Source organism: Gastrolobium bilobum, unplaced genomic scaffold (genome assembly GCF_033153095.1).
Source record: "Gastrolobium bilobum isolate Gb01-03AN ecotype WA unplaced genomic scaffold, APGP_CSIRO_Gbil_v1 utg146762, whole genome shotgun sequence".
NCBI lineage: Eukaryota > Viridiplantae > Streptophyta > Magnoliopsida > Fabales > Fabaceae > Gastrolobium > Gastrolobium bilobum.
Genome location: NW_026896056.1, coordinates 7,051 through 19,563, shown reverse-complemented (window position 1 = coordinate 19,563; position 12,513 = coordinate 7,051). Strand labels below are relative to the sequence as shown.

The 12,513-nt window shown below is 38.7% G+C and overlaps 2 non-coding genes across 2 annotated transcripts; one reads left to right on the top strand and one right to left on the bottom strand.

Annotated features, from left to right (window-relative positions):
* Window positions 1–4,379: 4,379 nt before the first annotated feature.
* Window positions 4,380–4,486, bottom strand: LOC133297511 (small nucleolar RNA R71). Its single transcript, XR_009749649.1, has one exon. It is a non-coding gene; the product is annotated as a small nucleolar RNA R71 (small nucleolar RNA).
* A 2,447-nt stretch (window positions 4,487–6,933) lies between these two features.
* On the top strand, window positions 6,934–7,040 carry LOC133297512 (small nucleolar RNA R71). The gene has a single exon (XR_009749650.1). It is a non-coding gene; the product is annotated as a small nucleolar RNA R71 (small nucleolar RNA).
* The last annotated feature ends 5,473 nt before the right edge of the window (window positions 7,041–12,513 follow it).

The following is a 12,513-nucleotide window of genomic DNA, read 5'->3' as shown; positions in this document are numbered from 1 at the left end:
TGATAGCAGCACTTCTGCTTTGGGTCACTGTTCTCTGACTCAGCTTCTGTGCCAGAAAGCTGGAGTGGATGTAACTGATACTGGGGTGCTAACCAAATTACATCCCCCAATTGATGAAAAGCGGATCAGACAACAGTTGAAGATTGGAGGAGAAGGACCCTCTGGATTGACACCTGGCAGGAAAGCCATGGCTGAGGAGGATTCTGAGCTTGAACAAAGGCTTAGATCCAGGGAGCAGTGGCTGGTTAACAATGACATTCGATTGGGTCATTTACGCCGCCGTCTAAAGTTCATACAGAAGAGTCAGCACTCATTTCAGACTCATATGATCAAGATGCTGACCGATCTCTGTGAGGCCCAGGGTTTAGAGACAGCTGAATTCCAGCCTGTTATTTATCCACATTCCGAGGAGGAGGACGCATTTGAGGCAAATGTCCGCACCTACTATGATACTCTGGCCACTGCGGGTGTGACTACTAATACTGCTCCTCCTGCCCAGCCTACTGCTGCTGCTTCTGCTCAGACTGCTGATGATGATCAGATTGCTGGTGATACTTCTGCCATGGATGAGGACAAGGATGCTGATGCTGAGTACAACCCCTTACCTACTGATGACCCAGGATCTGACCTGCTATTTTCTGATGATGAGGAGTCGACTGATTAGATTTCTCTTGTTGTTTTTCCATATTTTTCTATTTTTTTTTGTTTTATTTTGGTTAAGTACATTGAGATTCCCTGTTTTGATAGATGCACATTTTGAAATAGTACTGATGCTATTTGATGATATGTGACTGTGTTTCAGTGTTCAACTGTTATTTTAGATTTAAATTAGTTGCTGGGGATAGCAATGTTTAAATCTGGGAATGGAGTGTGAGTGATGACATGAAAATATCATGGAGATGTCACACAGTTTGATGAGCCACAAACAGGGAAACATCTAAATTCTTTCTTTTAAGTTTCTTGTGTGATGTAGTTTAGGTAGTTGTTGTATGTAGAGAATTTGGATTTTGAGTTAATGTGATGTGGAATTCCATGAGGATTGGATGATCAAAGTTTTACATGATTGAACAAATTTTAGGATACAATCTTGAATCTTTGCATGTGTTCTAAAATGATATGATTGCATGACTCATTCTATGTGAAGAGTAGAGAGATCAGTTTTGATGTATATAGAGGTAGTTAAGCATGCACTCTTAACTGTGAGGAATTGAGCCTATACAAAAAAATATTTATTCAGAGAGCACTTCACTGCATGAGTAACTCTAGAACTTGCCCTGTTTCTTGCTTGAAATGGTTCATGATTTGTAAGGTAGAGTTGATTGAGGCATTCTCTTTTGAACCAAATGTTCCCATTGCATGAAAACCTTGAGCCTAAGTTTGTTGTTGATAAAATCAAGAGCCTGCATCTATCCCAGTTTTCAGATTACATGTTTCAGATAAAGGGTTAATGGATGAAAGTTCTGTATGGAGAAAGGTGTTTCTGCAATGTATAAAAATACAAAGTGTTGGAAATTTGGAGGAAAAGAAGAAGAACAAGGGAAAAAGAAAGTAAAGGCACAAAGTGCTTGGTTGAGGAAAGGGAGAGAAAAGAAAACAAGGAAAATGGGGAATTAAAAACACAAAGTGTTTGGAAGAAAATGAGGAAGAAAGTTTAAGAAAAAGAAAAGTTGTAGAAAAGGTGGTGAAAAGAATGAATGAAAAGGAAGAAGAGAATGAGAAGGATTAAGGAGCACATAGATAAATTCAATTGTGATCCTCCTCTTATCTGAATCTGATTCATCTAATCTGAACCCTTCTGCAACATTAAATCCTACCTTTAGCCAAACCACATGCCAAGACATTTCCCTCCTCCTATACAGAATCCTATTCCTAGCCAAGCCATACCACCAAAGTCTCTTTTGATCTACTTTATGGATCAGTGTCACTGTGGAAAGTGAGAAGATGGGCAAGCTTATGGTAGTTTAAGTGCAGTAAAGATCGAGTGATAAGTACACCCTTAGACACTAGAGTGCAAGAGAGTTTAATTCTCACAATTTTTGAGAAGTTCCTAGTGAGGGGGTGTTTTGTGTTGAAAGTATTTGTATTTCATCTTTACTGATCTGTTGAAAGTCATATGATGAGGTTGGGCAAGTCATGGAAAATGATAGATTGCTTGGTTGAAAGATTGTATCATGGAATGTTGATCTGTCATAATTCAAATCCATCCTCATAAGTTTCATTTGTAAGGAATCTCAAGTCCTTCTCTGTTTTTTTAAAGTTATTGCTGAGGACAGCAATATTCAAATCTGGGAATTGTGATAAACCCTTAGTTCATCAGGTTTTTCAGAATGAATTAGTATCAATTTGTGTGATTAGATGATGGAAAAAGAGGTTAATGTCCTAGAATGTCAGCAACTACAAGTTCAAGAAGCTTTATTGAAAATTTGCATTATTCTTGTAGGAAAAGCAAGCTTAAAAGGAAGCTGGGAGAAGGAAGAAGATTATGAAGAAGAGAAAAATTCTAAGTGTTGAGCGCTAAAACATTTATCCAGAACGTTTTAGCGCCCTGCTGCAGAAAGAAGCCAAAACTTGCTGGTGTTGAGCGCTAAAACGTCCACACAGAACGTTCTAGCGCGCTGCTGCAATCTGAGGACAAAAAGTTGCTGGTCTTGGGCGCTAAAACTTCCTGATCAAGCGTTTTAGCGCCCTGCTGTTGGAAAAAGACTCTGGTCTCCAACGCTAAAACGTCCAAACCAAGTGTTTTAGCGCTGGAGTCAGTTTGAAGCAGTTGGGCATCCGTCAAGCATGGACGCTAAAACGCTCACTCCTGAACGTTTTAGCGCCCATGTTAGTATTTCTGTTTGAATTTGTAAAACTATATAAGGCAAGGGCCTTCACTTTTTCAAAAAAAAGTTGGATTCTCTCTCTCCCTTACATCAGATTCTCTGATCTGACTTCTCTCTAAATTTCTTTAGGACTTAGTTCTTGTAGTAGTTAGTTTCTTATGTAATTGTACTTGGAGATTGAAGATTAACTGCATGGCAATGAAGTTTGATCTTTCTTCTCTTGTGTATTCTTTAGTTATGTCTGAGTAGAGTCATTGTGGTCTGAATTCAATGGAACTTAATGATAATCTTATGTATGTTTGATTAATATGATGAAGTATTTTTCATGTGTTGATATGAGATTTTCTTATTTAATTCTTTCTACTAAGGGAGTAGTGTAGAACATGAATGTTTAGACTACTCCTATATCTGGCAATCTAATCATCAGGATTCTAGTACTCAAGGGATTGATGCTAGAGTTCTGATGTAATCTTAAGACCTTAGTGTTTAATGTATGTATTAAGAAAGGAATCACCAAGGGATTGGGGTTTCTGATTAATGTATCTATCAGGGTAGTAAGGGATTACATCTTGATAATAAGTAAAAGCTTGAATAACATCACATGAAAAAGAATTCATCATATGGTCAGTTTTTACATGAGTTTATTGTTGAGGGAAGTTGTTTTCTGACTACTTGTTTTAGTAAATCTTAATTCATATTTTAGCATTATATTCTGTTACTTCAAATCAATTTTCTGGTGACAAAACACTCATGATTTTTACAAACTCTTGTTTGATTCAAATTAGTTTTCTATGTTTAATTGGTGTTTGAATACAAATCTCTGTGGGAACGATCTTTACTCATCATTTTATTACTTGTACGACTAGTACACTTGCTAGATCCGCAACAAGTTTTTGGCGCCGTTGCCGGGGATTTGTTTTTCAACATTGATTGATACCATAGAAATCTGAGATTGAATCCTTTTATTTTCATCATTTTATTTTGTGTTAAATTTCTGGTCAATTTTGATTCTGGTGTATGCGAGGTACTATTGATCAAAACTTCTTGTTGTATGATCCAGAATTAGAAAAGACTTTGAGGAAGAAAAGAAGGGCAGCAAGACAAAGAAGACAGTTTCAAGAAAGGGGTGAATCCAATGCTGTCAACCAAGAAGAAATAATGGCAGAGAACCACAAAACACCACAAGAACAGAGGACACTGGGAGATTACATGACTCCTGCAGTGATTCCTCCGATTGGTAGTGTTGTGCGCCCTACAATAGAGCCAAATAACTTCGAATTGAAGCCTGCATTGGTACAGTTGGTGCAGAAGGAGCAGTTTACTGGAACCAGTGCAGAGGACCCTTACTTGCATATAGAAAATTTGTTGTTGTTGAGTGATACTGTGAAAATTAATGGTGTCACAAGGGATGCAATTCTGCTGAGACTATTCACTCATTCACTGAAGGATGATGCAAGGAGATGGTTGTAGTCATTGCCGCAGAGGAGTATAACAACTTGGGATGATCTGCAAACCAAGTTCTTGGCCAGATTCTTTTCAACATCGAACAGGGCAAAGTTGAAGGATGAGATCACAGGCTTCAAGCAAAAAGAATTAGAATCCATTTGTGAGGCTTGGGAGAGATTCAAGACTTTATTGAGGAAATGTCCACAGCATGGAATAGAAGTGTGGAATCAAGCAGCAATATTCCTCCAAGGGTTGACAACCAACACCAGAACATTGGTGAATGCCACTGCTGGTGGTTCATTGACCACCAAGACTCCTCAAGAGGCTTTGGATATTTTTGAATCATTGGCATCTCAGGAATTTGATAATGCCCCAGTGACTGACAGAAAGACAGGGATCATTAAGCTGGATGGGTATGATGCTTTGTTCGCAAAGAATGACCAGTTAATGCAGACATAGAAACAGCAACAACAACAGTTGGATGCTCTCACTAAGCAACTATCCTCACACCAGGGGTGAAATTTGTATGTGCCACGGTGGAAGAACAAGAATCAGCACCCAGGGTTTAGTTATAGTTCCAACCATCAGTTGAATTCTCCACTGCATCCTCCTCCAACACACTCATCACAGCCAAGTGATACTGCTGCATGGGAAAAAGCCTTTGCTCAGTTATCCAAGACTACTCAAGATTACATTCAGGGGTCTAATTCATTCAGAGAGGAAACATCTGCATTCATGCAAGAGACCAAGACTTCATTCAGAAATCAGGAAGCATCTATCAGGAATCTGGAGACCCAGATTGGTCAGCTATCAAGACAGATATCTGAGAGATCACAGGGGAAGTTTCCTGGTGATACAATGGTGAATCCTAAGGAGCACTGCAAAGCAATCATGACAAGAAGTGGGTTGGTGCTTCAACAGGTGAAAAAGAATGTGGAAGATAAGAAGAATGAAGAAGAGGTTGTGGTTGAAGATGTAGTCTCTGATGATGGAGTAGAGAAGGTGAAAGAAAATAAAGAAAAAGAAACAGTGAAGGAAGATAAGGAAGAAAAAGATGTGGTAGTTGAAAATGATAGTGTGCCCAAGAAGACAATGAAGTGGGAGAAGAAGAAGATGGCTGACAAGCAGGACCAGCCAGTTACTTTGTCTCTATATGCCAAAGTTCCTTACCCTCAGAGATTGAAGCAAGAGATTCAGAAACAGAACTATGCAAGATTTCTGGATATCTTCAAGAAATTGCAGATAAATATACCATTTGCTGAAGCCCTGGAGAACATGCCTCACTATGCAAAATTTATGAAGGATCTTCTATCTAAGAAGAGGAAGTTAAAGGATGGTGAGATTGTGGCTTTGACGGAGGAGTGTAGTGCTTTGATTCAGAAGAAATTACCTCCAAAGTTGAAGGATCCATGGAGCTTTAGCATTTCAATTGCAATTGGGGATGTGGAAGTTCCCTTTGTCTTTTCGTAACTAATAAGTAAATAATTAATCTGACATAAATAACAAGTTAACATGCAACAGTGACTACTAAATAAGGAAAAGGGAACGTATTAACCTATCACCTATTATTTAATAAATCTAAATGAACATGTAACAGAACATATAATTATATATATATATATATATATATATATATTTATATTGGGATTGCGTGGTCAGGGACCACCCCAAAACTACGTTCCTGGAACGGAACGTACTTTATTTGGACTTTTTGGAGAGGAACATCAAATGTTCCCTCCTTTTTGGGAGCTATGTGGTTATGGATAACCACCCCAAAACTTTGCTTTTTTTCAGAGAGCAAATGTATCTATTGGGTTGCCTCCCAGTCAGCGCTTAGTTTAATGTCTTTAGCTAGACATGGTACTTACCTCTCAAGGGGTTTCAGAAATGGTTGAGGGGACCTCAGTGTCCCCTGGTAGTGATCCTGGTGTTCTGGTTTGAAGGTTGGCAGCAATCTGCCCCAGATGGGACTCAATGTTCCTGACCACTGCATCATTTCTGGTGACATATTCCTTGACATAATTTTCTAGGGTGTTGATGCGTTGGTCATCTCTGTGGAACGGAACGTAGTTGTTTCCTCTTTGTTCAAACATTCCACTACTGTTACCTTGCGGATACTGCTGCTGATTGTTGTTGAATGGTCTCTGGTTATTGGGTGGCCTCCATTGGTTGTTGTGGTTCTGATCCTTAATGATAGTTCCTCCAGGGCTTGAATGTGTATTTCGTCCTGCTTGTTGATTGTCTCTGGTGAAGTTCCTATTGCCAAAATTTTCTGCATAACACACTAATGCAGTGGATGGCAGTCTGTTGATCATGAAGGTCACCACAGGCTGAGCATGGTTCTATTTCAGTTGCTGTGAGTTGAAAGACTTTCATCCTTGGTGCTGCTTGGTCAGCTCTCAGGTTCTTCACTTCATTCGTGAGTGATGCCAGCTGGGCTTCCATGGCTGTTTGTTTATCCAGTTCTAGCATGCCTGGCTTCCTCATTGGGCTCACTCTGTCTATTGGCTATTGGAGACATCTTTCAGCAGTCCCTTCTATGATTTCGTACCTTGATTCAAGTGTTCCAGTAAAGAAATATCCTCCTGCAGCAAAATCTAGGTGAGATTGAGAAGTATGGTCAAGTCCCTTATAGAAAGATTGTAACACTCCCCAACTCTCTACCCCATGGTTTGGACATTTTCTTATGATGTCCTTGTATCTCTCCCATGCTTCATAGAGATTTTCTCCATAAAACACTCTGAAGTTAGAGATTTCAGCTCTAACATCAGCTTGTCGAGACATTGGGAGAAACCTCTCTATGAACTTGTTAGAGAGTTCTTCCCATGTGTGGATTGATCCAGGGGTGAGAGTTTTCATCCATGTTTTAGCTTTTAAGCCCAATGAGTGAGGGAACAACCTCATTCTCATGGTCTCCTCTGTTACACCCTCAGCTTTAAAATTATCACAAATATCTTGGAATGTTGTGAGGTGTGGGTAAGGATCTTTTATAGGGAGTCCACTGAAGACCCCTTCTTCCCTAATCATGTGGAACATGATAGGTTTTAGTTCAAAATTTGGTGCTATAGGGGAAAGGATTACTCCCCTATCTGGTCTGTTCCTGAAAGGAGCAGCCAAAGTTCTGAAGTTCTGTTCAGGGGGAACCTTTTCATTGTTATTATTGTGATCAGCCATGTTTTCAGGAAATTCTTCCCTGAGGTTCCTTCTTCTCCTATGGAGTGTACGTTCTGGCTCAGGATCAAAGAGAAGCTCAGGTACTTCAATGGAGTGGTCAGAGTCTGTTTCAAACTCTTCACTCATAAACAATAACATATGGTATATATATGCACAACAGATTCAGTGGTAAAGAGAAAAAAATATAAAAGTAAAGTCAGATATACAGTATATGAGTTAGAAAACAATGATAAGAACAACAGTTAGTGTTTCTATCCCCGGCAACGGTGCCAAAAACTTGTTGGGTGGTTTGCTGATGGTGGGAAAATATAAGTTCTGATAGGGGACGTTCCTCTGTTCTTGCAGAACACAGATTTGTCCCTTAGTTCCAACCCAAGTGCGCAAGTGCACGCATCAAGTAATAAAGGGAGTATTAATGCCCAAATTATCGTTCCCACGAGGATAGAGTGCTAATTATTGTTTTATCACTGTTTATAAAGAGTGAAAATGAGAAAAAAAGTTAGTAAATGAACTGTCTGGTCAAACGTTCCCTACTGTCTTGACAACGTTCCTCAGGAACAGTAGGTTCAATCTGATGGCAAACAGTTGCTCGCTGCGTTATGTATATGATCCTTCCTGTTTAGAAGAAGGTGAGATAATAATCATTGGAGTTTTTATAAATACTAAATAAAATAAAATAAAACTACTAAAACAGAAATAACTATAATCAAGAGACAACAAGGTTGTGGTTAAAACAGTTTAACAAAAGGAACGGATTCACTGCTTCACTCTTAAAGGGGCTGTTTTCTCTGCTCAAGACTTAGCACCTTTTGGCTTTGTCCCAGTTTCTTTGCCTGCCAACTCTGATTCCTCAGCTCATGGTCTAGATGGCTCACAAGTTTCCATATTCCTATGGCTCCCTTGACTCCAACAGGTACTTAGTTCAGAACCTTAAAATGGACGAGTTGGCCCCTTATTCCTAAGGTGACCAGTAGTTTTTTGCCATGACATCTACCTTCCCCCAATGGCTAAGATGTCTGAAATCCCTTCCTTATGGAAGTTCCTTTCTCAGTATGTACCCAATTTCCATTGGCGCACAATGAATATAGCTTACTTAGCCAAAGAAATACAAAAAGCTTCGGTCAAGAGTTTTGAAAACAGTTCTTTAAGAGTTTCACAGTTTACCCGTTCCACAGATAGTTCAGCTCATTGCTAATAGTTTAAACATAATTATTCTCAACTGAGATCACATAGACCCGAGATTCAGTCAAGAGATAACGATTGAAACGAAGAGAAAAACACTTATATTAATTTAAAAGACAGTTTACAAAAAGAAACGGAAAATGGAGAAAGATGGGTATTTGCTCGTGAGGAGTCTTGATGGTTGTTTACAAAGAAGAGAAGAGGGGTTGTCACTTAACTACAGTTACAACTTAAAAATAAACTAAGTTACTAACTACTACTAAGTGATCTCTTCCTTTCGGAATGCAAACCCTCCAGGATTCGATGATGTTTTTGTGTGAGGGTGGTCGTATTTATAGCTGGAAGAGGAGTGGCAAGAATGTGATTCCTTTGGAGCTAGTTGCTTGAATGAGGGGACGAGACTGTGGTAGCAGAGTGTGAAGCTTGCATGAATTGCTGAATGGAACAGGATTTGGTGATGATTAGCCGTTGTTTGCAGACCTTCCCATGCTTTGCTTCTGTTTTCAGCCAATGAGAACTCTTGATTCTCTGCTCTTCACGTTTCCAGCTACTCAGTTGGTGCACCGCCTTGCTTTTTAGAAGTCTTTAACTCTACGTTACCTACAAAGTGTACAGAAGCATTAAATGAATGGAGCAGGTGCATTAAATGTGTCTCAGTCCGTTCCCCTTTTAATATATTTTAAAGGAATACATTACCATCCGTTCCCCCACTGTGTTTTTGTCACAAATGTGTAAAACAAGTGATTTTCATGCTGAAGTTGCTCATCAGATGAGGAAACGTATGGTATTTTGCCATCAAAATGGGCTTAGATGGGAACGAATTTATGTCCCATCAGGGCATATCCGGATATCATATCCGGATATCACCAAGTCCCATATCCGGATATCAATATTCAGATATTTCGTGATAAAATGCAGTTTCTTCATTTCGCGAGATATCACTCCCAAGGTTACTCTTTTAACGACTCCAGAAGCTCAAACATGCATTTCTAGGTGTGTTTAACCTTACCCACCCTTAAGTTATTAACTTTAGCTTGTTACAAGCATCAAGTTTCATTCTTTCCAAAGAAAACTCATGAACAAAGGTGGTGATGCATACCAATAGCTCAATACAGAAAAAGGAATGCTCTTGGAGCTCTCTATGCAGCTCCCAAGGTTCTGACTTCAAGGAGCACGAAAATGGCACACCAAGATAGGTCATTTCTCTATCAAAATGGCACTATGAAGCTCAAAATGTCAAGAAGATGACCCCCCACAACCAAACTCATGAACTCAGCCCCTAAAACATCTCCAAACAGAGACTTCAAATCAGCAAAGTCTGACCTTTACCCTCACAAATCACTCTACTAAGTGTTTACAATGATTAAGAGGAAGGAATCAATGAAAAAGGTGATCACTTTGGGGTTTCAAGAGAGAAGAAAGCCTTGAAATGGTGAAGAAGAAGAATGGCAGCAGCCAAGGGTCAGCAACTCACGTAGGAGGCACTAATAATCTGACCTAGGATCATGTGCCACCTCTATTTATATGTGTGTTAATTTTAATCGCATTGTATTAGCATTAATAGCTACGCTTATTATTTTAATCCCAAACTTTGGATTTTGAACCTAGCCATTTTTCTAAGATTTATCATATTTTTATTTTATTTTTCGCAGCACTTTGCCGGTACATGCTTTTACCTAGCCGCTATCAGTTCCGATGTCAGTTCTCATTATTTCGACTCCAAACTTGTTATACTAGTCCTAGATGTTATTCTAGTGATATATACATACTTTTCATAATTTTTCGGGATACTTCATCGGTACACATTTATATCGAGAAGCAGAACCGGTATCTGCACTTTTCGTTAGAAAAGCGACTTCCAACCTTATTAATCACTTAATATAATTATTTAAGCTCTCGCATAATTATTCAAGGTCAATTATGTTGGACAGGTGGCTTCAATACTCAAGAGGGGGGTGAATTGAGTTTTATAAAATCTTTTCGCAAAGTACCTCCTTTGATGTTTTAAACACTATCTCTTCAATAAAGTGATTTAATAAGGAAATGTCTAATTGTAAAAGCAAGTGTAGTGATCAACAAAGTAAGCAAGCGAATGTATATAAAGACAATCTAAGATGCAATTTTAATACTTAAATAAAGAGATTAAGGTTAGAGAGATTGCAAACTAGATGTATCCTGGTTCGGTCACCACCACCGTGACCTACGTCCAGACTGAAGTCGCTCGATCAATTCTTTCCACTAACTATCAAGCTTGAGGGTGCTTGACAAACCACTACAATTTTTCAAGACTTCGGGCTCTTGATGCCTTACACTTTTTCACTCCAAATTTTCTTAGGAATTTGGTGACCTTTCAAGTGTGTAGGGTTCACTCCCTAGCTACTCAAGTAATCAAGGAAGGTGTTTAATAATGGCTAAGTACTCTCAAAGTACAAATAACACAAGTTGAAGAACAAGGGTATATGACACTCTTACAAGAATAAAGCTCAAAAGGACTTTATGATCAAGAAGACAAGAATAATGCAAATAGGATGAGAATTAATGAGTAATAATGATCAAAAAGTGTGTCCCATCAATGGGAACAGTAGTCTCTATTTATAGAGGGGCCCCATGGCCTTTTTCCTACTCATTTTCGCAAACTAGCCATTTTATAGCCGTTATTTTGTCTCTGTACAGTAGGTAATCGATTACCATTAAGTGGGTAATCGATTACCATGAAGGGTAATCGATTACCATTGTTGGGTAATCGATTACCAACCTGTTGAAAGGTTGGTTTTTGCCCTAAAATGGTTTTCTCTTTATTCACATCATTTTCAAATATTGTTTAAACATTTTATGAACATTGAAAAAGTATGTTTTCATGTTAAGAATGTATTTGAATGTCAAACGATGATTTAATGCATGTATTTGAAAAAATATTTTGAGCTTCGTTCTTGTAAAGAATCAATTTACAAATAATCCTAAGTCCTACAGTATATTACTCTGAGTTTGGACTTAGAGACTTCTCTTGAAGCTTGAGTCTTGACTTCTTTTTTATGGTTGCACCTTGAGGTTTTCTTTCCATGTTTGTTGTCATCGAAATCGTTGAACCTTTATATTCTTTTCATAGAGTGCATTGGTTCCACAATCTCCCCCTTTTTGATGATGACAAACTCAAATTGAGAAAATGATTAGAATAGCATGTATTTAGACAAGTATAGTATTGAAACTCCCCCTTAATATTTGATTGATATACAAGGTGTCATCTAATCTTCCTTTTATTTTTGAATTTTATTCTCCCCCTCTTTACCTTAATATATGCTTATGATTTTCTCAATTTATGTATCTTTCTCCCCCTTTGACAACATCAAAAAGCATGAGTGGATAAATAGAAATCTTTAAATAATTCATGCAAAAAGCGAGAAGAAAACATAATAAACCACAAGAGCTCATAATAGCCAGTAATGTAAGCAACTATAGTCCATAAAGCTAGAGTCCTAGAGATGCAAAATATCCAAAGTAGCATAGCATAGCAAAATAGAAGCATAAGATAAGTCCAAGAGCATAAAAAATATCAGGGACTAAAAGTCATCAGAGTCATGTGGAGGCGGTGGTGGTAGAGATGGAAGAGGAGGAATGTGAAGATAGTCCTCAATGCGCTTCAGACGAAGCTCCATGTTAGCATGCCTAGAGTTCACAGTGGCAAAGCCGGATTTCACAGTAGTGTTTAACCGGTTAAGAGATGTGAGAATGGTCCCCAAAGTATGATCTGCGGAGGAAGAAGAGTCAGCAGGATGATCAGCGGCTGGTGGATCAGTGTCCTCGGCAATGTCAGTAGGGGCTGCTCCGGCTTCAGGAGCAGTGGTTGTTTTACACCATATACCATTAATTTTTTTGATTTGCATTTGGG